Below are 23,986 nucleotides of genomic sequence, written 5' to 3' on the forward strand. Positions count from 1 at the left end.
GTATTTTTATCGTACTAATTGTTTCATCCTTGATGATTGGAAGTTGCAACAAAGACATTCCTTACAACCTGATAGGGCGACCCCTAGGTGAGGTTTCCTTGTGCCAGAGTAGAAAGTTATAATACGTTTGTTCTGTCAATGTACACGATTAAACTTGACTTTGTTATACATGCAAGTATAATCTTGATATGGTTTATATGCTATTTCGGAAAATACTGGTGTGTCTGGGTGGTACGTATATCCGGGCACGATATGTTCTGTATCTTCTTATTGCACCCAGCAATTTTTGTAACAGTTTATTGGATAAATTAGTATTTTAACTTTCCATCTTGCAGGATGATTTGAAAATGTTCAGTTAAATAAAGAAATGAATCTTGCAAGTTTGGCTGTTCTATATTGAACTGGTTAACACAAGTTGCTGTTCTGCAATTAAATCACCTTGCCGGAAATCCATGGACATTAACCAGTATTTTGTACACCTGAAGCATCGGAAATTGTTTTATTTATTTATGCATTTATTTCACCTTGCAAGAGCAGGGGCTAAGGCACTCTCTTGCAGCTGACTAGACGTCCTTGTGAGTCAACGTTACAATTGTGTAGTACGTGAGCATGTTATAACAATAAAAATTAAAATTATATAGTTATAAATGCAAGAAACTTAAGAAATATTGGTCTTACATTAAGCAATTTCCTCACTACGTTCTTCTCGAATGTTATTTGAAATTTGACTGGCAGGCCGGTAGTAGGGAAGGTGATTGGTCGACTTCGGTTTACTGGGAGGTTTTTAGGGAAGTGTAGCTCATCTGTAAAGGAGACGGCAAATAGTACGCTAGTGTGACCCAACTTCGAGTAGTGCTCGAGTGTTTGGAATGTCCACCAGGTCGGTTCAAATGATGTCATCGAAACAATTCAGAGTAAGGCGATGTTGTTTTCATGAGTGGAGTACGAACGGGAATGACTAATAGTGGTACAAGATACCCTCCTCCATGCACCATACGGTGGTTAGCGGAGTATGTACGTAGACGTAGAACAGAAAAATGTGCCAGCAGTACAGAAGGAATCAGTAAGGATAAGTTTACTGATCAAAGGAAGGGTGAGAACCGAATGGCATGGTAGGAAAAAGTACAGAAATAGATACGTACAAAAGGTGGTAGTTTACAATGTGGCAGAGATATTAATCCGCAGTTGGATAGATAGAAAACAGGTGGGCTATTTTCAGAGGGAAGGTACGCCAATGACAACAAAGCTTTGTCATCGTAAATGCGGAGTGGTTTCCGATAAAACGCAGGTTAGATAGTAATTTGCTCCATAGTCGCATGGATGAAATGGAGAACGAGATGACGAAAGGTTTAGATATGTGAGAACACCAGTAACTAAGAAGTAAAAAGATAGTGTGAAAATCACGTAGCTATCTAGTCGCAACCAGCCTAACTGGGCAGAAGAAGGACTGATGGGGTTAGACAACCCAATAATGCACACATTCTTATGCAACCATTACCAGCTAGCTCAAATCGTTTAGCGTTTTCACTGTTTGTTGTTGTTCTTGGGCTACGTGACATAAATATTTGGCAGGTCTAAAGATGACTGATTTTTCTTTAATTTGAGATGGAAATATTTTCTAAATTTGTAGATTGCAAGCAGGCGAGAGAGAGGTTTCCTGTGCGCTGAAACCTGCTTACAGTTTCCTACTAGGTCTACAACTTTGCTTCCGCCGTTTTTTCCCGAAGTTCGCGGCCTTATTGTGAAAATCTTACAAAAAAATTATGATTCATAGTATTGCGCATCGCTGGCCACAACATTCTCCCATCTTTCGGAGCGCATACGAATCTCGTGGTGGAAGAACTGGGCGTCTTTTGTGGGGATCCATGAATCGATTCAATTTTGCACTTGTTCATATGATCGGAAGTGCTGGTCAGCCAGACTGATTGCCACTGGTCGAAAAAGGTGGTAGTCAGAGAGAGCAACGTATGGAGAATACGGCGGGAGGGATAGGACTTCTCATTTCAACGTTTCCATGTACATTTCGACGGGCTTTGCGACATGGGGACGAGCACTGACCTGCTGCAAAATTACCTTTACGTGTCTATCGCTGTATTGTGACCGTTTGTGTTTCAGTGCTGGGCTCGAACGCATCAATTGCTTTCGATAATGATATCCTGTAACTGTCTTTTTCTGTTTCAATAGCTACGAAAACGTTCTGTCTTCCACCGCTATGCCGGTCTTCGATATCAAAATCACCGTTCTTTAGGTGTTGAAAACATTCTCTGCACGTTCTTCCATTGATAATTCCCTCGCCATTGGTCTTACCCAGCATTTTAAGAGCCAAAGCCGCAGATTTCTTCATGTTAAAGCAGAAAATTAAAACTTCCCGCAAATGGCGAGAAATGGGTACGTAATTTGACATATTTAATCGAGAACAGCCTTATGAGGCAATCACCAATCGACTAACATTTTTATAGCACTATGTTTACAGATGCCTAAGCTTATTGTATTACACCTATGACCAACCACCTGAACCGCACTTGCTGCTACTGCCGATTATTGCAAAGCGGCGGAATCAAAGTTGTAAACCTAAAAAATTTTTAATTTTTTTTACTAGTTCGCAATCTCTAGGACTGGTAGAGTCAGAAGCTTCTCACACAAATACCAGGTGAGCTTAGTGGAACACAGTGAGTCTCTATTGGGATATTTGAAAGGTAATATCCATTCCGGCGAAACAATCTTGCAGCCAGTGGAAACCTCCCGAAAACCTTGTTCCGAACCGAGGGATGGTGGCCATTATTGGTTTAATTCCGGGACAGGATACTGATCAAAAGTACCCGGACTCCCCTATGCAATGCGGAATTCACCACTAGATCTCACGAGAGGCCGACCCGCCAGTGTAAAAGGATTCAGGAGAGAAACAGTAACATCGGCAGGATGGGTCGGTCAGGAGAAATCAGTGACTTCGAACATAAATCTGTCACCGGATGTTACCAGAGCAACAAACCCACCAGGGGCATTTCCAGCCTTCTTAAGTAGCCCAAGTCCACTGTTGTGACTGTGAAGTGGAAATAGGAAGCGACAACCACATCTAAACCAACACGAGGAAAAACTCGTGCACAGAGGACAGGGCTGGTGAGCACTGATGGAAAAAATTCGCATGAAATCAGCAGTAGGAATAACTCCTCGGTTCCAACGTCCTGTCAAAAGTTCAGCTAGCATGATGACATTTGTAATGTATCCCTCAAACTGCATAACAAAAAAGGATTCGAGATTGCGCTGTGCATCCGAAAACTAATCGTTCTTGAGGCGAGATACATCGTAAAGGCCACGGCGAGAGTGGAATACTGTCATGTAAAAACTTAAATTTATGTCATATTTAAGTAAAACTCCCCACTGGACCAGCATATGCTCTTTTACCTTTAATATTGTGTTTTGTGGTTATATTAGGCGCAGATATCGTCGTGGGAGAGAAGATAACTCTGGCGCCGAAGGACCTTGATAATAAGTAGTAAAATGTATTTGACCAAGAACAAACGTACTTCGTATTTAAACGAATTTTGCCTCCAGGTTCGACTTGAAAATGTGCAAAGACACTGAGGCGACAAAAGTCGTGGGATAGCGATTTGCGCATATACAGTTGGCAGTAACATCGCGTATCCAGTGTATAAGAGGGCAGTGCATTGGCGGAGCTCGTAGCTGAAGTTAAGCGCATGGGGCATTTCATTTCAGAAATCCTTAGGGAATTCAATACTCTGTGATCTACAGTGTCAAGAGAATACCAAATTTCAGGCATTACCTCTCACCACGGGCAACGCTGTGGCCGACGGCCTTCACTTAAAAACAGAGAAGTGTCGTTTCCGTAGAGTTGTCAGTGCTAAGATACAAGCACCACTGCGTGAAATAACTGGAGAAATCAGTGTGGGGCGTACGATGAACTTATCCGTTAACAGACTATGGCAGCTGACGAGCGACGCGAGTGCCTTTGCTAGCAGCACGACATCGCCTACAGCACATTTTCCGGGCCCGTGAGCATTTCGGTTGGACCCTAGACAAGTGGGAAAACCCTGGCCAGCTCAGCTGAGACCCGATTTCAGTTAGTAAGAGCTGATGGAAGGTTTTGAGTGTCTCGGAGACCACAAGAGCCGGCTGGAGTGGCCGAGCGGTTCTAGGCGCTTCAGTCTGGAACCGCACGATCGCTACGGTCGCAGGTTCGAATCCTGCCTCGGGCATGGATGTGTGCAATGTCCTTAGTTAAGTTTACATAGTTCTAAGTCTAGGGGACTGTTGACCTCCGATGTTAAGTCCCATAGTGCTCAGAGCCATTTGAACCCAATGGACCACTTCAGCCTGTCTTCGGCTTCTTTCTGCCATCCTTCCAGCAGTCCCACTCTCTGGAGGTCTTTGGATACGCACTCCATCGTGTTCTAGGTCTTCCTACGGGCCTTCGACCGGTTGGCTTGGTGTTGAGTACAGTTTTCGGCCATCGATTGTCCCGCATTCCAGCAACATGCCCTGCCCATTGCAGTCGTCGTGCCTTCATGGTAGGCACGACGTTTGGCTCTTTGTAAATATCATACAACTCTGTATTGTGACTTTCCATTTTTCACTCTCGTTTTCGTAAACTGGTCCACAAATCTTCCGAAGGATTTTCCTTTCAAATATCATCAGTCTGTTCAGATCTTGCTTGGTTGTACTCCAGGTGGCACATCCATATAGTACTATTGGCTGTAGGAGTGTTTTGTAGATGTTTATTTTTGAAATGTCTTGACAAACTTCTGGTTTTGAGGAGAGCATTAAGGTGATTACCTGCCTGAAGTCTTCCCTGTATTTCCATTTTACTGGATGGTTCATCTCTGAATACTGCGCCCACATATTTGAGCTCGCTGACGTGACGATAAGAACCTTCAGTTGTCTGCAAGGGTGGAAGTTCTTCTTCAGTTTCAGTGTGTCTACGGTGTAGAACCATGTATTCCATCTTCTCACGATTGATTTGAAGTACAATTTTCCTCGCTGTTGTTTCCGGAATATCAGCCATTTCCCCCAATTCTTCTTGCGATCCAGATAGTAGCATTATATCATCGGCATATCCGAGGTAATTGACGTTCACATCCCCGGTCTGGACTCCTGTTTCATTAAATGACAACTCTCGCATTACCTTCTCTAACGCGAGATTGAAAAGAACACGTAATAGTCCATCGCCCTGCCGTTTTTGTTTTGCATGTTTGAGACACCTTATTTCCAATTTTTACCTTTGCTGTAGTATCCATTAGGCAGGCCTCCGTGAGGCTTATTAGTTTCTTTTCGAAACAGAACTCTTCCAGACACCGCTGTATACTTGCCCGATTAATGCAGTCATATGCTTTTCTGAAGTCAACAAACAGCATTCGCAGTTGTTGGCCAAACTCCCACATTTTCTCTACGATCTGACGTAGGACAAAGATTTGGTTGATAGTAGATCTCCCGTGACGAAATCCTCCTTGATATTCTCCAATAACGGTGTCTGTTAATGATTGGATTCGATCTAGAAGACAGTTTGACAAGATCTTATAACAAATTTTGAGCAGAGTGATACCACTGTAGTTTTCACATGCCATTTATAATACATGATGTTCAAAATTCAAAGATATACATACTCTCCCTCTGTTTTGCTTCACTTACTGACAAGATTAGTTTACTATATTGGGCGTAGGAAGTTAAAGAGAACGGAGTAAAGTGGCTAAACAACTCCTCATGCTACACATTTGTGTAAGACAATGTTGAGTGGCGGTTGAGGTGATACAAAGAGCGACGGCACTGGATAGTGGAAGACTGGAAACGAGTGATTAGAGCTGATGAGTCACGCAATTCCCTGTGGCAATCCTGTGGCAAGAGTTTGGGTTCGGCGAATGCCTGGAAATGTTACCTGCACCATTAGCTGTGCTGACAGAACAGTATGGTTAGATTATGTTACGGTACGGGCATGTTTTTCGTGATTATGGTGTGGTCCCCTTTTTTCGCGTAATAAGACGTTTAATGCAGAAGGACTTCATAAATTTTACAGCGTTGCGTAAGAGGAACAGTTCAGAGACTACAGTTGTCTGTATCAGCATGACAATGCACGCTGTAATAAAACAGTATCTGTAATTTATGTATAGTAAAAGTTCTTGAAACGTACTGGCCTACCCAGAGTCCCAACCTGAATCCAATGGAACACCTTGGGATGAGTTACAACGTCGACTTCGTTTGAGCCCTCAGCCTCCGACATCACCACCCTCTCTCGTTTTGTCTCTTAGGAAAGAACAGACTGCCATTTGTCCAAAGACGTTCAGTCAGTTAGCTGAAAGTGTCCCCAACAGACTTCAAGCCGTCAGAAATCCGAGGGTTGGACACCCCACATATTATTATCCACAACATGTGTCCAGCTATAATTCGCCACATAGTGTATGTCCCAGACAAAAAATATCCATACCTAAATATGTGAAAGTATATTTTTTTTTGCTTGTATACAGAGTAAAGTCGATGATTTGGTTGTCACTGTGAGTCGTGCGCAGCTTGGTATTTGTTTTACGCTATGTAATTAATTTCTTTCTCTTCAGGAGCCAACAGTACACATGGATTCATTAGTTTTTGCATACAAAATTTTCTTTCGAAGCTAGAAAACTAAGTTATCAACAATTAGTACTTTAATGTGCCGAACCACTACGATGTAGCCTATAAGAGTTGTATACTAACTAAAAGGAAGGGCAGGATGATGAGACGTGAATTAAGATATCAAGGAATATCTTCCATGGTCCTACAGAGAAGCGTGGCAGGCAAAAAATTGTGACGTAAGACACAGATAGGAATAAATACAGCAAATAATTGAGGACGCTGGACGCAGATGCAGTTGTAACGAGGGGAAATTGTAGCGATCAGCATCAAACAAGAAAACTAGTTTTGGTGCACATATGTTTATGGCTGTATGTAATTCCTCTCAGACTCCCACATCCACCCCCAATCCTAGAAAAGCGTCGGCTATACACTACATACAGAACACTGCCTTCCAGTACCATTGGTTTACATATCGGAAGTTTGTGTAGCACTGCTGCGGAATCATCATACTGAAATTTAGTTTTCTGTTTTCTTAGTTTATTACTGTTGCCGTGCTCTTTCTTAATGTACGAGAACCAGCATAGTGACATACCTAACAATTTCGTTAGCGAAGTATCGTAAGAATTGTAAACAATAAGACAAATCGTAACAAAAAAAAGAGCTTTCTCTTCCTGCCGTCTGTGGACCGATTCTCCCAGCTTAACAGGTTATAGGGAAGGCAAACAATGATCCAAATTTTAGATGCGAGGAGTAAAGCGAGAGAGCGGCGGCGTCAACCGAAGGTGAGTAGAGCCCTAGGGATACGGACGAATCTCGCGGACTACTTAAAGGCACTGGACTCGTATTAGCCAGAAGCAGGCATGGATCCGGAGGGTTTGGTTTATTCGTGGGGTGCGGCGGCTGGGGAGGGCTTCACTGTTTGTTGCGGGCACTAACTACCGCAATATAAGAACCTGCCGTCAACCTTCACTTTTAATTTACACAAATGCCTATCATTTTAATAACACAGTGATAAAATATACAAAATGTTGGAACATAATAATTCCTCGTTCAGGTCCGTGCCTAGGACATTTCTTTAACGTAATGTACAAGAAATTACAGTACACAGAAATATATCATTTGAAACCATTCGTGTGAAAAATTGAAATTTACATCTCGTACAGTCGAATTAACAACTATAGTAGTAACACACTCTGAGAACTTTGGCAAAGTTGTAACTTACGCGGTGTAAAATCGAAGTGTGCGCTCACCATTATCAGCATTTCAAGTACCACTACGATTGTGAAAACATGTCTGCGGAGTTTGGATATGTGAGTGTGTGAGGAACACTATTTCAGTCGTTTCCGCCTATATTTGGGAATGTCAGACCGTATTTTTCCTTCGTAGAGGACCTTTCCCATCGTGTTTCTTATTCAACGTTCTGTTTCTAACCTTATAGAGTTCCTCGACGTTTTTAGGCCCCACAGTGTTCATGCTGTCTCTGATAAATGGATGAAAAAGTTGGAGATTGGCAGAGGAGAATGTTGCACTTAGACATTGTGTTCTTAGGAACACACCATGTTTTTTGGTCGGTGCTTGAAAGTGGCCGATTTTAGAATCCATGAACCATGAACCTTGCCGTTGGTGTGGAGGCTTGCGTGCCTCAACGATACAGATAGACGTACCGTAGATGCAACCACAACGGAGGGGTATCTGTTGAGAAGCCAGACAAACGTGTGGTTCCTGAAGAGGGGCAGCAGCCTTTTCAGTAGTTGCAGGGGCAACAGTCTGGATGATTGACTGATCTGGCCTTGTAACATTAACCAAAACGGCCTTGCTGTTGTGGTACTGTGAACGGCTGAAAGCAAGGGGAAACTACAGCCGTAATTTTTCCCGAGGGCATGCAGCTTTACTGTATGGTTAAATGATGATGGCGTCCTCTTGGGTAAAATATTCCTGAGGTAAAATAGTCCCCCATTCGGATCTCCTGGCGGGGACTACTCAAGAGGACGTCGTTATCAAGAGAAAGAAAACTGGCATTCTACGGATCGGAGCGTGGAATGTCAGATCCCTTAATCGGGCAGGCAGGTTAGAAAATTTAAAAAGGGAAATGGATTGGTTAAAGTTAGATATAGTGGGAATTAGTGAAGTTCGGTGGCAGGAGGAACAAGACTTCTGGTCAGGTGAATACAGGGTTGTAAATACAAAATCAAGTAGGGGTAATGCAGGAGTAGGTTTAATAATGAATAAAAAAATAGGAGTGCGGGTAAGCTACTACAAACAGCATAGTGAACATATTATAGTGGCCAAGATAGACACGAAGCCCATGTCTACTACAGTAGTACAAGTTTATATGCCAACCAGCTCTGCAGATGACGAAGAAATTGAAGAAATGTATGATGAGATAAAAGAAATTATTCAGGTAGTGAAGGGAGACGAAAACTTAATAGTCATGGGTGACTGGAATTCGAGTGTAGGAAAAGGGAGAGAAGGAAACATAGTAGGTGAATATGGATTGGGGCTAAGAAATGTAAGAGGAAGCCGTCTGTTAGAAGTTTGCACAGAGCATAACTTAATCATAGCTAACACCTGGTTCAAGAATCATAAAAGAAGGTTGTATACATGGAAGAATCCTGGAGATACTAAAAGGTATCACATAGATTATATAATGATAAGACAGAGATTTAGGAACCAGGTTTTAAATTGTAAGACATTTCCAGGGGCAGATGTGGACTCTGACCACAATCTATTGGTTATGAACTGTAGATTAAAACTTAAGAAATTGCAAAAAGTTGGGAATTTAAAGAGATGGGACCTGGATAAACTGACTAAACCAGAGGTTGTACAGAGTTTCAGGGACAGCATAAGGGAACAGATGAAAGGAATGGGGGAAAGAAATACAGTAGAAGACGAATGGGTAGCTCTGAGGGACGAAGTAGTGAAGGCAGCAGAGGATCAAGTAGGTAAAAAGACGAGGGCTAGTAGAAATCCTTGGGTAACAGAAGAAATATTGAATTTAATTGATGAATGGAGAAAATATAAAAATGCAGTAAATGAAGCAGGCAAAAAGGAATACAAACGTCTCAAAAATGAGATCGACAGGAAGTGAAAAATGGCTAAGCAGGCATGGCTAGAGGACAAATGTAAGGATGTAGAGGCTTATCTCTCTAGGGGTAAGATAGATACAGCCTACAGGAAAATTAAAGAGACCTTTGGAGAAAAGAGAGCCACTTGTATGAATATCAAGAGCTCAGACGGAAACCCAGTTCTAAGCAAAGAGGGGAAAGCACAAAGGTAGAAGGAGTATATAGAGGGTCTATACAAGGGCGATGTACTTGAGGACAATATTACGGAAATGGAAGAGGATGTAGATGAAGATGAAATGGGAGATACGATACTGCGTGAAGAGTTTGACAGAGCACTGAAATACCTGAGTCGAAACAAGGCCCCGGGAGTAGACAACATTCCATTAGAACTACTTACGGCCTTGGGAGAGCCAGTCCTGACAAAACTCTACCATCTCGTGAGCAAGATGTACGAGACAGCGAAATACCCTCAGACTTCAAGAGCAATATAATAATTCCAATCCCAAAGAAAGCAGGTGTTGACAGATGTGAAAATTACCGAACTATCAGTTTAATAAGTCACAGCTGCAAAATGCTAACACGAATTATTTACAGACGAATGGGAAAACTGGTAGAAGACGACCTCGGGGAAGATCAGCTTGGATTCCGTAGAAATGTTGGAACATGTGAGGCAATACTGACCTTACGCCTTATCTTAGAAGAAAGATTAAGGAAAGGCAAACCTACGTTTCTAGCATTTGTAGACTTAGAGGAAGCTTTTGACAATGTTGATTGGAATACTCTCTTTCAAATTCTGGCGGTGGCAGGGGTAAAATACAGGGAGCGAAAGGCTATTTACAATTTGTACAGAAAGCATATGGCAGTTATAAGAGTCGATGGACATGAAAGGGAAGCAGTGGGTGGGAAGGGAGTGAGACAGGGTTGTAGCCTATCCCCGATGTTATTCAATCCGTATATTGAGCAAGCAGTGAAGGAAACAAAAGAAAAATTCGGAATAGGTAATAAAATCCATGAAGAAGAAATAAAAACTTCGAGGTTCGCCGATGACATTGTAATTCTGTCAGAGACAGCAAAGGACTTGGAAGAGCAGTTGAACGGAATGGACAGTGTCTTGAAAGGAGAATATAAGATGAACATCAACAAAAGCAAAACGAGGATAATGGAATGTAGTGTAATTAAGTCGGGTGATGCTGAGGGAATTAGATTAGGAAATGTGACACTTAAAGCAGTAAAGGAGTTTTGCTATTTGGGGAGCAAAATAACTGATGATGATCGATGTAGAGAGGATATAAAATGTAGACTGGCAATGGCAAGGAAAGCGTTTCTGAAGAAGAGAAATTTGTTAACATCGGGTATAGATTTGTCAGGAAGTCGTTTCTGAAAGTATTTGTATGGAGTGTAGCCATGTATGGAAGTGAAACATGGACAATAAATAGTTTGGACAAGAAGAGAATAGAAGCTTTGGAAACGTGGTGCTACAGAAGGATGCTGAAGATTAGATGGGTAGATCACATAACTAAGGAGGAAGTATTGAACAGAATTGGGGAGAAGAGGAGTTTGTGGCGCAACTTGACTAGAAGAAGGGATCGGTTGGTAGGACATGTTCTGAGGCATCAAGCGATCACCAATTTAGTACTGGAAGGCAGCGTGGAGGGTAAAAATCGTAGAGGGAGACCAAGAGATGAATACACTAAGCAGATTCAGAAGGATGTAGGCTGCAGTAGGTACTGGGAGATGAGGAAGCTTGCATAGGATAGAGTAACATGGAGAGCTGCATCAAACCAGTCTCAGGACTGAAGACCACAACAACAACATGAAGGAATGCGAGCTAGTGACCGCCATCAGCATTTTGCGCCACTTTCTACAGTTTTTGTTGTTGCTGTTAGACATGAGGTTGCGTTTCTCGTAGCATCTGTAAATATTTCGCGTTCTACACATTTAAGTGTTGTATAATACATTAATGTTTGAACAAGCAGGTACCGACAAAACCACCAGACATTAGTCGAACACACCCTCACAGATAAAACTTCAATAGTTAAATTAACAGAAGAAGTTTCTGTCCCCTTCAGAACTAACACAGTTGTTCGGCAGGGCGATGGGGTCCCACAGATTTTTTTTCAATCTTGTCATAGACAAAGTTATGAGAGAATGGGATATAGAACTACAAGACAAAAACATCGAAGGAATCCATTTTAGACAAGGATTGAGAAGATCTGAGTTGAAATGTCTCGCTTTCGGTGACGATACTGCAGTAATTTCTAAGGACAAAACAGATCCAAAGATAATGATAGAAGCACTTCACGAAATTGCAGCTAAAACCGGATTACTAATATCATATGAGAGAACAGAATACACTGAACATAAATACAACAGAAAAAATATATACTAACACAACATATAATAAAAGATCAGTATCATTCCAAGTAAAAAATAAACACTGTGCAACAGCAATTAAACCGAAAGCACTTTACGGATCTGAATGCCTAACACTGAATACAAGAAGTGTACAAGATCTACACTGAAACATAGAAACAATAAGAAAAAGGAGATTAAAGTGTTACTGTTATATTTACCGAACGAATGACAATAGGCTATCGAACGAAATTTTTAATTTCATTTCCAAATTAAAAACACTACAGTATGGCTGGAAGAAACAAAGCCGTCCGCTGTGGTCGAGCGGTTCTAGGTGCTTCAGTCCGGAACCACGCGGCTGCTACGGTCGCAGGTTCGAATCTTGCTTCGGGCATGGATGTGTGTGATGTCCTTAGGCTAGTTAGGTTTAAGTAGTTCTAAGTCTAGGGGACTGATTACCTCAGAGGTTAGGTCCCGTAGTGCTTAGAGCCATTTGAACCATTTTGAAGAAACAAGAAATAACTTGAGAAAACTTAACCTCGTAGAAGACACCATACAGAACAAAGGAAGTTTCAAGCTGCCGACCAGTACTGCAAAATTTTCTGTCCAACAACGGAAACCACAACCTAGGGGAGTGGTCTCAAATGAACAGAGGCAGGCCATCGGCCAGTCCATGAACAAGTTGTGGAAAGAAAAAGAATGTACCTTTTTCTTAGGTTCTAAGAGGTCTACAATTGGCCAAATTCTGTAATAAACAAAAGCTATTTGGAATATATTGTTAATTCCTTACGTATGGAATTTTAAGCTAAGTAAAATGCTATATATATTTGGAAGTACTTGATTAGCATGAGTACAGTTAAGCCATACTTCGTCAGTGCAGCATCTAGAAAAAGAAGGTCTTTTATCGTGGATCATGCGATACTTGCAAATGAACTGAGTTTTTTTAATGTCTCAACAATGTTACCTGTCCTCAAACTGGAAATTTGTGTTAGTTGCCAGTAGTTTCTGCTTGAAAATTACCAAGGGGCGTTCAAAAAGTTTCGTTTGAAAGAGATACAGTCTAGAATCGGTATACCTATCTGGCAAAATAAACGTGACCATGGAGGCAATCACGCCACCGTCCCACCAGGGTGGAAGATAACCGTTTGCTAACCCACCGTGTCCTGCCACGTGAAGAAGTCCTTAACTGCCTGCTGTACAAGAATTGTCAACCCTTTATAGCCTTTTTTTAAGGGATCAGGACTATATGGTGGGTGCTGGAGTGCCTCCCACTTGATTTGTCGTGACTTCTGCACTGCGACATTTGGGATACGGGGATGTGTGTTATCATGCAGCAGCGCAACCCTTCTCCACTCTCCAATGGATGTCTACCGCTATTGGTCCTTCGGCAGCCAATAAATGAATAACCGCACGTTGATCCTGTTTGGACGTGTTTGGTAATGACGTCGCCATAGGTCACCTTTCCACATTAACGGATTTTTCTCGATTGTGACTGCAACTGACGCAGAGAAATATAATTAACACCCTTTCAAAGACGAAGCTGCCGTGAAAAAGTGAGTTAGTCCTTTTCTTAAACATCACAAAACCAAACTGTCAAAAGGAAAGTCTATAGGAATATGCTGTAGCAGGGCTCTTGGTTCGGCAAGAAAAACACAGAGAAATTCTGTAACCTTATGGAAGATGTTGTATTATACTTACTTTGAAAGTACAATGTCTTGTCTACTTTAATGCCTTTTCGAGTTTTGTTCAGTGCTGTTTTAATTATGTTTGGAAGTCGTCTGGTTTCCGGCAATTATTTTTCAAACACTCTATGTGTAAGTTTTTTTGAAAAATTTTTTTCATAGTTACTTTTAATTATACATTCTAACAGTGAAATGTAAATTGTGCATAACATTATGAAGTGAACTTTACTTATTTTAAGGTACAATTTTTTATTATTTTTTATTTTTAAAAATCAACTACAAAGTTGTGGCCCAGTTTATTTGTAATTTAAATATGTATGCACAGAAACCAGTTTCACCTGTACATACAAAGACTAGTCCATTGTCTTATACGTAAGCTGCTTCTGTGGGCAACAGAACTAATAAAAATTCAATACAACACAATGTAGTAGGTTTTAGTAAAAATTTAAAGGCGAATCACGTGAACGCCAAGCTTGTTGCTGGAGGCACAACACGGTCCGCAGTGGACGGGCTCTCGACGGCATGTTTTTACGTCTGGTACACAACTGGCCGGCGTGAGTTATTATCCCGCGCTGCAAATAAACGTACGGAACAGCTAAACGTCCGAGAGCGGTGTAGTGCGTGACGCATTCCACCGTGATTCAGCGGAGTGCAGCGTACCCGTGGCAAAATAAAGCCGCTCGTAGCGGGCGGACAGCCGGCGACCTTGTGGCGCGCTGCGTGCATTGTCTGCGCGGGACCTGTGTCCGCTGCCGCGGGTCGTCGCCTCGCCTTCGTGTCGCTGGTGGGCAGGGAAGTCCGCTGCCCATTGCCGAGTACCCGGCGACTCCGCCCTTCAACTCTCTCACTGCGCCGTTTCTCTTGTCGGGGTTTTTCCATCTCGTCGTTGGCACTGTCCTCTCAGCTCTTGTCTTCTTCACAGACACCTCTGCTACAGAGTAATCACAAAACACCGTTACCCTGTCCACACAGTCATAGATGGTCGCATTGTATTAATGGGGGATCATAGCAGCGGACAACTTTAAGGTACTGTGCCTATTCCTTAGTATTTACTAGCCTTTTCCCCACAGCTTCACTCATATATGCGTTCGACATATTTATTGAACTCAAATCCACATCCACCTCATCCTCCTACATCTATCTCCTCCTCCTCACTCTCTCTGAGTTTTCATCTCCCCCTCCCTCTCTTTTTGTCCATTTTGCCCACCATCTATCTGACCGTATCTTTCTCCCTAGTCCTCTGATAATATCCTCCACCCCCTCTATTTTTCCAACTCTGTCTCTCCCTCTTTTGCCTGCCCACTACCTGGCCTCTGTCCATTTCCTCCTCCACCCTCACTCTGCTCATCCCCTTGTTTATCTGTCTCAACTGGTCCCTAGCTGTGCTCATCAGCACATATAGCCCCTGTAATACAGTTGAATAGTGTGCGTCGATGCAACTCTCACAACACATTCGTCATGCAGGACAGGCTACACATCAGGGGCTTGAAAATCATTTATTTTCCCCTGACATACAGGCTGTCATGCAAAGCAGACAGATGCTACTGCAGCACACGACACCTTTTGTGCTGGGCAGCCTACATGCCCTGGGCAGGAAAACTATTTCTTACTCCTGACATGTGGGCTGAGCTGCAAAGCAGGTTGATTTGGCAGTTTGATACTGTTCCTAAATAACATGCCTGTTATGCAAGGCAGCCTATATACACTAGGTGCTGGAAAACACGTTTCTGTCTGCATCTTTGGTCCTTTTGGAGCTGTTGTTGTTGTTGTGGTCTTCAGTCGTGAGACTGGTTTGATGCAGCTCTCCATGCTACTCTATCCTGTGCAAGCTTCTTCATCTCCCAGTACCTACTGCAACCTACATCCTTCTGAATCCGCTTAGTGTATTCATCTCTTGGTCTCCCTCTACGATTTTTACCCTCCACACTGCCATCCAATGCTAAATTTGTGATCCCTTGATGTCTCAGAACATGTACTACCAGCCGGTCCCTTCTTCTTGTCAAGATCTGCCACAAACTCCTCTTCTCCCCAGTTCTATTCAATACCTCCTCATTAGTAATGAGATCTACCCATCTAATCTTCAGCATTCTTCTGTAGCACCACATTTCAAAAGCTTCTATTCTCTTCTTGTCCAAACTAGTTATCGTCCATGTTTCACTTCCATACATGGCTACACTCCATACAAATGCTTTCAGAAATGACTTCCTGACACTTAAACCTATACTCGATGTTAACAATTTTCTCTTCTTCAGAAACACTTTCCTTGCCATTGCCAGTCTACATTTTATATCCTCTCTACTTCGACCATCATCAGTTATTTTGCTCCCCAAATAGCAAAACTCCTTTACTACTTCAAGTGCCTCATTTCCTAATCTAATTCCCTCAGCATCACCCGACTTAATTCGACTACATTCCACTATCCTCGTTTTGCTTTTGTTGGTGTTCATCTTATATCCTCCTTTCAAGACACTGTCCATTCCGTTCAACTGCTCTTCCAAGTCCTTTGCTGTCTCTGACAGAATTACAATGTCATCGGCGAACCTCAAAGTTTTTATTTCTTCTTCAGGGATTTTAATACCTACTCCGAATTTTTCTTTTGTTTCCTTTACTGCTTTCTCAGTATACAGATTGAATAACATCAGGGAGAGGCTACAACCCTGTCTCACTCCCTTCCCAGCCGCTGCTTCCCTTTCATGCTCCTTGACTCTTATAACTGCCATCTGGTTTCTGTACAAATTGTAAATAGCCTTTCGCTCCCTGTATTTTACCTCTGCCACTTTGAGAATTTGAAAGAGAGTATTCCAGTCAACATTGTCAAAAGCTTTCTCTAAGTCTACAAATGCTCGAAACAGAGGCTTGCCTTTCCTTAATCTTTCTTCTAAGATAAGTCGTAAGGTCAGTATTGCCTCAAGTGTTCCAACATTTCTACGGAATATATTTCTATATTCAATATTTCTGGAAGGTTATAAACCCCGAAGTACTGATAGTCGTGAGGCCTGCTGTTTTTGTGCCATATTGGGTTAAAATCCATGCAGTGGTTTGGGCAGAGATCCCAGACATATTATCGTCTATGAACAATGTGAGATTTTCTTCAACATTACTGGCTTGATGGCAGAAAATGCACTTTGAACGCATCCTTACGTTTGTCAGCTGTAAAGTGTGGCAGCAACTTTCTGTTTAATGAAACACTATAGGGCATTATTTAAGATAACAGTTCAGGACTTTGGGATGGCCACTCCACAGGTGCAGGCAAATAGACAGAACCATGTCCAGCTCATTTCTCAGGAAATACCTGAATGAGACATTCTCTAAAGTCAATAGCATAATGGATTGGTGCTCCACTTGATGGAATCATACACAGCCAAGCATTCTGTGCTCTTGCAGAAGTGAAATAAGCCAGTCATGTAACATGGTGAAATATGTAATGTGATTCACAGCACTTTCAAAGAAATATGGACCTTCCATTCTGCCATGTGGGTTGCAGATATTGCTGCCCATATTTTTTTTTTTTCTTATAATGAAAGATCGTTACGAATATGGTGTACACCTATAGACGGTTGCAGGCTAGCAGTAGCAGTATCACTCGGCAAGCGGGCCGTCAAGCTGTCTGGCGACTTTTCCCACTGCTTGTGAGTTCGACACACGTATAACGCTCGTAACTTGTAATTGACATCGATGAGGTCAAATCCTCCATTCGTTGTGAGGAGTGTTGGCGTGTGGAACTTCACTTAGAAAATATAGCTTTGGCTTACAAAGTCTCCTATTGGCGACATAACTCTTTTTGATGGTTCTGAGGGCTTCGTCAAGGCTTGTGCAACATAGTTAAATTTAGATGTTATTTGTATGTATACAAGGGTAGTTTTCTGTATCTCATCGAGCTGCCTCAAACTCTTTGCTTGTACAGACCCTCGTATGCTTGTAAGTAGCATTTTGTAATTAGCAACAATTTTGTGTCGGATGTTGGTTTTAAATTCAATACTTAAACATTTCAATTTGCGCACTTCCGTTAGCTGTCTCTGATTTTGCATGCGTATCCCTCTGCTTAAGTCCATGACGCCTGACTTCCTTTTATTTGGCTTGGCAACAGATGCAAGTTCGAGTGTGTGTACAATCTGAAAAGATTGCGCCACTTCATCTTCATCTGTGACCAGTACGCCCACATCGTCTGCTTAAGTGTTGCGCACTGTTTTCTTGCCATTTATATGCAGTCCTTACAGTTGAAGCGTGAATGTCGAGATGACAGATTCTGTGGCAACTGCGAATAGGGCCACTGACATGGGGCAGCCCTGTCGTACGGATGTTATCTCAGTCGCCTTCCTTAGCTGTCCTATAATCATTATTCGTGATGTGCTCTTCTCTAATATTTGTTGAGAAATCCGCATGATTAGTGGAAGGAATCCCACTGCTTCCATGATTTTGAGAAGATACTGATGACCTGCTCCATCAAACGCCTTCTCGATGTCTAATGACACTACTGCACATTTTATGCGGCAGACTTCTACGGTTGATATCGGATCACTGTATTCGCATATATACTGGTCGATCTTTCTGTCTTTTCCTACACATGTTTAGTAAGGACCGGTGATGGAGTTCACTACCATTTTCATTTTTCTTGCTAAAACGCTGGCCATGGTCTTGTAATCGATGCTGAGCAATGTGATTTGGCGCAAGTTTTCTGTGCCTTTGTTTACTGGACTGTTATTCTTCAGGAAATTCCGTTTATGAGCACGATGAACATGCATAGCAACTTGCTTCTCATTTGAGGCCAGGAAACAGAATTCTAGCGGGGTGCCATCAGATCCTGGAGATACACTTTTAGGATTCCGTGCTATTGCTTCTTTAAGCGCGTCTGCTCTAACTCACCTGTGAGATTTTCCGTTTCCTCTGCACTAATTCTGCCTTGTATGTTCCTACAGAGATCTTGTCACGCGTTGTCGATAGGTATGTCGGACATTAGCTCTTGGATTTATTAATAAACCACGTCCTTTATTTCACTCTGTTTCGTAAAAGTTGTTCCTTCATTTAACCTAATTTCTCTCAGTATTTTTCTGTCTCCTCTGTTATTCTCACACTCTATGCACTCTTGCCCGTTTCAGAGCTAAAACCTTTGCTTTCATTTTATGAATCCTTGTATAAATCTCTATTACTCGTGCGTCCAACGCGTACAAACTTCTGACACAGTTAAAATAAAACTCAGTCTTTTATTTTTACCAAAAACTTTTGTGCTGTAAGTATTCAAACAGCGTTTTTCTTACCTTTGACTTCGCACACTGCAGCCACAAATCTATGGTAGAATTGTATAATCAAATTCTGCTTTCACATTCTTTCTGTAAATTGATAAATACCTCGCGACATAACTCATCTTGTAGATTTGAGATATTTAGTTTCCACAAGCCCCTAGCGTGATAAGTCTCCTGTTTTCTCAACTCAATTGTAGGGCTGTGCACAGCATGATCTGAGAAACAATTGTACCACACTTCAGACTGGAGGACGAGGTTCTTTAAATCGACTATTTAGCCTGCTTGCTGAATGACGACACAGTGGGTGAAGCCAGGCGCTGCGTCGTGGATATGTTCCCACGTATCGGTTAGCTGCGACATATGGACAATATGCTCTAATTCTACAGATTTATTGAAATCCGGTGTTTGATCTTTTGGAGAGAGAACATACTTAAAGTTGCTGGATAAGATTGTGTGGTCTTGATGATCACTGAGGAGAGAAACATTCTCATTTTTTAAAAATTCCGCTCTAGCGTTGCGTAAGCGTTGATGATCCTAGTGTTGTTAGTAGTTGCTGCAGTTCCCCTGCTATTTGCCAGTGTTTTCAGTTTTACATAGATGCCTTCTTTCGCGAGAACGACGGTTTCCACTTCTCTATACCGATACCAGGGTAGTTTATGGTGTTCCGTCCATGTATCTTCTCTAATCTAATGTCTGTTACTACGTGTAAGAGCAGTATATCAGCGTTGGGTGCATGTAGGAATTCTCGCAAGTGTTGTAGATGCTAAGAGATGCGTAGCTTATTAATGTACAGCTTGACGATTTTGAATGCTTGTGCTGCGTTCATAGGATCCTATTCATTATCACTATTAACATTCGCCATAAGAAATGCTGTCGGAGAAATATTATTTTCAATATGTCTGTTCTAGCAAAATGGTGTCTATCGTGTTCGGTTGACCTCGATGGGCCGGCCGCAGTGGCCGAGCGGTCCTAGGCGCTACAGTCTGGAACCGCGCGACCGCTACGGTCGCAGGTTCGAATCCTGCCTCGGACATGGATGTGTGTGATGTCCTTAGGTTAGTTAGGTTTAAGTAGTTCTAAGTTCTAGGGGACTGATGACTTCAGAAGTTAAGTCCCATAGTGCTCAGAGCCATTTGATCTCGATCGTGTTGGGCAGGGATCCGCCGCGTTCCTGCAATTTCAGCCATTTCTTCATATACGTCCGACTCATCTGCCCAGATTTTGTGTTGGTTGATTTTTTATTTGTCGTTGTCTGCATGTCTAACCTCAGGACGTACTTTCTCTGTGTCGTAATTGGTTCTCGGCTGCGATCTTCCGTGTGGCAAATGGTTTTCTGACGTGGAGCATGATTTACTTGTTTTGGCTTTCATAGAGTAAGATGCTTGCATACTCAACACTGAATTTCCGGGTGGCTCTTCATGTAGCTTGTTGCTAATTTGTTTTGATTTTTCTCGCAAAGGTGTTGCTGATTCAAAGCCCTTGTGGGCCAGTCTACTCTTTTTATTCTTTCGTGAAGGACTGCCTCTTGCGGAGGTTTCAGCGTTTGCCACATTTGATTTTTGCGAACGGTCCTTTCCATAGGGAAGTGGAGACTTGGTTTCCTCGTTTTCTGAAGTCTGTCTCGCCTGAAGAACTATCGTAGATTCTAGAGTTTGTTCCGTTTGATCAGTTATATTAGGTTCTTGTTCTTGGCGCTTCGGTCGTATAGTCACTGTCGAGTCGCTGACCTCCTTATTAATTCAGTGTCGCGCGCAGTGTCATGCTGGGTGAATTCAAGAGCATGAGGCACATGGCTCTGTCCAGTGGCTACTGTTGCATAAGTTAATGGCAACATTCACATGGTGTGGGTGTCACAGCATTGCCTGCCGGTAGCTGGGCCACGGTGATGTACACAATGCGAGCGGACATGGTCTGAAGCTGAATGAAATCTTCTCGGATTTTAAGCCGAGTCACTTCGCATGAAATGCTCGAGTTTTCGAAGGCCACCACCGCCATCATCGTCAGGAGTAAAATCAGTGACTGGTTTTATTCCAGGCGACAATGGCGGAGATGGCCTTCGAAAACTCGAGCATTTATTCGAATTGCTGCGGCTTGAAAACCGAGAAGATTTTATTCAGGTGGCCGGCCGGCATGGATGTGTGCGATGTCCTTAGGTTAGTTAGGTTTAAGTAGTTCTAAGTTCTAGGGGACTGATGACCTCAGATTTTAAGTCCCATAGTGCTCAGAGCTATTTGAATTTCTGATTATTCCTAACTGGTGTGTCTTTCTTTATCTTAGAGTGAAAAACCACAGATTCTCATAATCTGTGAAGTTTCATTTCGTTTTCTCTTCCCTCTTTGTGTTTTTTGTCAGGCAGTGTAAATAACTCTGCATTTTGTCGTATGAATTTCATTAATGTTGCGAATAAGGTACAAGATCATCCTCCTCATCATCATCATCATTTAAGACTGATTATGCCTTTCAGCGTTCAGTCTGGAGCATAGTCCCCCTTATACAGTTCCTCCATGATCCTCTATTCAGTGCTAACATTGATGCCTCTTCTGATATTAAGCCTATTACTTCAATATCATTCTTAACCGAATCCAGGTACCTTCTCCTTGGTCTGCCCCGACTCCTCCTACCCTCTACTGCTGAACCCATGAGTCTCTTGGGTAACCTTGCTTCTCCCATGCGTGTAACATGACCCCAACATCTAAGCCTGTTCGCCCTGACTGCTACCTCTACAGAGTTCATTCCCAGTTTTTCTTTGATTTCCTCATTGTGGACACCCTCCTGCCATTGTTCCCATCTACTAGTACCTGCAATCATCCTAGCTACTTTCATATCCGTAACCTCAACCTTATTGATAAAGTAACCTGAATCCACCCAGCTTTCGCTCCCATACAACAAAGTTGGTCGAAAGATTGAACGGTGCACAGATAGTCTTGGTGCTGACTTCCTTCTTGCAGAAGAGACTAGATCGTAGCTGAGCGCTCACTGCATTACCTTTGCTACATCTCGCTTCCAGTTCTTTCACTATGTTGCCATCCTGTGAGAATATGTATCCTAAGTACTTGAAACTGTCCACCTGTTCTAACTTTGTTCCTCCTATTTGGCACTCAATCCGTTTATATCTCTTTCCCACTGCATTACTTTCGTTTTGGAGATATTAATCTTCATACCTTAGTACAAGATGTTTGAGTTTATTCCTTCAGTGTGCGTCTCTATTCATGGTCGTAGTTTAGATCATCATTCGGTCGTCACAGCACAGAGGTCTCTGTAATGCCAGGGAGGCACACGTGCGCGGTGTGTATAGTAAGGAATGCGTTGCGCGCACTGTGCTGCCGGTCTGTTTGTCCACATAAGGATGCCTGCTGTATCATCACGCGCCATCTGGGGGCGCATATGGACGCAGTGCTCCAAACATTTCAGCACGGGTCTCCTTTGATGCAGCAGACGGACGTAAACACCCGCCCTCAGGGCATTCAGCATTGCTCCATCATGGTCTCCAGTTCATATGTGTGGAATGGCTCGCAGTGCTCCCTATGACGTAATGGTAACTCTGGAATACGCGTTGTACACGGATCGATATAATGGGCGTTTCAAAAAAAATTATCAGATTTCCAAAGACTATATCTTCTATATCAGTGCTTCCCAACCTTTCTGAGGACATTACTCCAGAGTACAATCAGATATTATTTCTTGATGAGCGTATTTTTGATCCATCGTTGCAACTACAAAAATGCGTGATTTTTCACCAGACGCGTTTCGCTTTATTAAGGTAAAGCATCATCAGTGGTATGCAATTAAGTTATTTGCATTTGGATTTGATTTTTAGATCAAAAAGTTCAAATGGCTCTGAGCACTATGCGATTTAACTTCTGAGGTCATCAGTCGCCTAGAACTTAGAACTAATTAAACCTAACTAACCTAAGGACATCACACACATCCATGCCCGAGGCAGGATTCGAACCTGCGACCGTAGCGGTCGCTCGGCTCCAGACTGTACTAATGACCTCGTTGTCGACGGGACGTTAACCACTAACCACCACCACCACCAGACTGTAGCGCCTAGAACCGCACGGGCACTCGGGCCGGCATTTTTAGATCGAAAAGCAGTTGGTTAAGAAGACGTTGATTTGTACTTACAGTGATTTTTCGGCTGATTTCTCGCTTACATCGGGAAATGCAGTCTGCTAGCAAATCGTTGTTTTTCTGTGTTAGATACTGATAATGATTTTTAGATGTTCTGCAGCACTATGCATTTCTCACAACATACTTTTGTGCACGCCACTGTATTCTATTTGTTTTTTTACTTTAAGTATGTGTTTCTGTTTATGTATTGTAGTGTTGCCAACATAACCTTTCCATTACTTTGTCTTTCACCTACAACATTTTTTAAATTAGGTTGTTGTATGTGTGTAGTTCTATTTAATTATGTTTCTGTGTATTTATGTACTGTGTAAGAGTAGAGAAGGAATAGTAATGGAGAGAACTTTTTTTTTTTATGGAGGCGGAAACCATGATGAGGACACATAAGTATATAGCAGTGTGATAGAGAGTGAGTTGGAGAAGAAGTTGAGGACCGAGAAGTGAAATGAAATTGTGAGTAGGAGGGGGTGAAGGATGAAAAAGGCTCTTTTATTTTCATGTAATTTCATCAATTATTCTATATAGAGTCTGGTTTCCAATATTTATCTGGTCATCGAGCAACTGTTTATTTTGTGTTAATTCTTTTTGTGTGTAGAAATTTCCTTGGAAAGGGAGGAGGTGTCTGTCTTTACTGATTTTTATGGTATTCACATCGTTTTCAGTATTGATTGGTCTATGGTGTTCTTCTTTTAGGTGATCCGAAAATGTTGAATGATTTGTACCGTAGATATTATTTCGTACGCCCTTACCGCCCGACCATCATCAACATTAGCACCTAACTAAAGTATACATTGAAAAAGGATTTTTTTGAAAACTTTCATTTTTAAAGTGACTAAATGTAAATGATATTCAGGTCTTGTAGGTGTTTTACTGATTATTAAGCCACGAACTAACATGCCAGTGAGACAACTGTTGCTGTGCTTATTTCTGACAACCTTTTTCTTATAAAATGATGAAGAAA

At 42.2% G+C, this 23,986-nt stretch overlaps 1 protein-coding gene across 1 annotated transcript in view; it reads left to right on the forward strand.

Moving 5' to 3' along the window:
• LOC124619262 overlaps positions 1–23,986 on the forward strand; it is a 559,103-nt gene that overhangs the window by 873 nt on the left and 534,244 nt on the right. The gene's annotated exons all lie outside the window — the stretch shown is intronic.

This window comes from Schistocerca americana, chromosome 6, assembly GCF_021461395.2.
Source record: "Schistocerca americana isolate TAMUIC-IGC-003095 chromosome 6, iqSchAmer2.1, whole genome shotgun sequence".
Classification (NCBI taxonomy): Eukaryota; Metazoa; Arthropoda; class Insecta; order Orthoptera; family Acrididae; genus Schistocerca; species Schistocerca americana.